This window comes from Lissotriton vulgaris, chromosome 1_1 (assembly GCF_964263255.1).
Source record: "Lissotriton vulgaris chromosome 1_1, aLisVul1.2, whole genome shotgun sequence".
Lineage (NCBI taxonomy): Eukaryota > Metazoa > Chordata > Amphibia > Caudata > Salamandridae > Lissotriton > Lissotriton vulgaris.
Genome location: NC_141685.1, coordinates 144,393,473 through 144,395,248, shown reverse-complemented (window position 1 = coordinate 144,395,248; position 1,776 = coordinate 144,393,473). Strand labels below are relative to the sequence as shown.

Here is a 1,776-nt window from a genome sequence, read left to right as displayed (position 1 = left end):
TACTTTGTCTGGTTTTCTGAGGGTGTTGGGCTGCAACTTTGTTGAGCCAGTCACCCCAAATCCTGTTGGCCTCTTCTACATCATCTGTCAGGCTTGGTCCTCTAATTCAATCCTTACGTTGTCCGGTAGGGACTTTGGCCATTTATTCTTAATCCCGGCTACTTTGTGACGTGCGTCGAGCCTGTGGATTTTTCAATGTAAACGGGAGGAAATAATGATCCGACCATGGGATTGGTATAGGGGTCCCTACTTTGAGCTTAGGGTCATTTGAAACAAGCATTGGCATAAGCAATAGGTCTCGCCTTTGGGACCTTAGAAGTGTTTAGCCATGCACAAGTTGATGCTGTTGCACCAAGGATATTGTACTGCATAACTAAATACTTATAAGGTTCCAAAAGTGAGACCTATTGGCTATGCCAACACTTGTTTAGTGTTGCACTGGTGTTTCCTTTGGTACAGTGCTATAAAATAGGGTTAATACATATAATAAAATAAACGTTGCCTGTGCAAGATCGTTTCCTACTGTTTTTGTAGTGTTGCTCTGGTGTTTCCTTTCTAATTATTAAAAAATGTTTTTGTGTCAAGGATTAGAGCGGCAGTGGAAATATACAGTGATTCATGCCCACTAATAGTGGAAGTAACATGCATTTACAATGCAACGGTCTCGTCTTTCAAAAGTTAAAGCTATTGGCATTGTAAATGACAACATTTTTATTTATGTGTTGGTTTTGAAAACAGATAAATAAATGGCATTGTCATTTACAATGCCAATAGCTTAATCTCTTGCAAATGCGCGAACTATTGCTTTTCCAATGAGCGAGCAACACACACACACACAGAGCGAGCAACACACACATACAGAGCGAGCAACACACACACACAGAGCGAACAACACACACACAGAGCGAGCAACACACACACAGAGCGAGGGCACTTCGGAGGCAGCTACTGTCTTGTACTTAGCCTCAGTTTTAACAGGGACAGCTAAGAAGAAGACAGTCTCAGTTAAGCAAACAAAAATAGAATTACAAACAGAACAGATGAAAAAAGTCGAACAGATTTCGTAAAGACGAACGGACTAAGCAGCCAAGTTCACAAAACCTGATGAGCTACTAAACCAGGCTATATATACAAATTTCAGTCATAGGGTAGTTCACCAAATCGCGTGTTTGCAGTATCATACATGATCACCAAACTGCTGCTAAGATGTTCACACCTGTTACTGCACGAGCCCCTCTGAGGAGGTAGCCCTTTAGTTTCTCTAGGTCCAGGAATGGCTGCCTTGGAATCGAACTGAGCCCAGGCAGGGGTCAGCCACACAAGAGCCATCCTCCTTGACCATATGCTCCATCACCAGAGCGAAATGAAATATCCACACACACATGCAAAAACAGGCAGAAAAGCAATTTACACTTAAAATAAAATCAAACAGAAAAAGAAAATGACGTGGGTTTATGCCGGGCACGTTCCCGGGGAGTGTAACACGGATTACTTTAATTCTTTACAACTTCCCCCAAGGGCGCTATATAAAACCACTCAACAGACTACAAATATAATTCGCATTCCTGCTCGTAAGAAACTCCTCACAGCCCAGGTATAACGCACTAGCAAACGCCCCAGATAATTAATCACTTCCATCCTACCTCCCTAAACAAATGGAAGAAATATCCACTAACGAAACAGTGCAGGAACGTTAAAGCATTCCGTGTGCCTGTCCAGGAAGCGCAGCACATTCTGGTACTCCCTTACACACGCGGTCCAACTCTTATCTGCAAT

At 42.7% G+C, this 1,776-nt stretch overlaps 1 non-coding gene across 1 annotated transcript; it reads right to left on the bottom strand.

Moving 5' to 3' along the window:
* Nucleotides 1–1,163: 1,163 nt before the first annotated feature.
* Nucleotides 1,164–1,342, bottom strand: LOC147737843 (small Cajal body-specific RNA 16). The gene has a single exon (XR_015300184.1).
* Nucleotides 1,343–1,776: the final 434 nt, after the last annotated feature.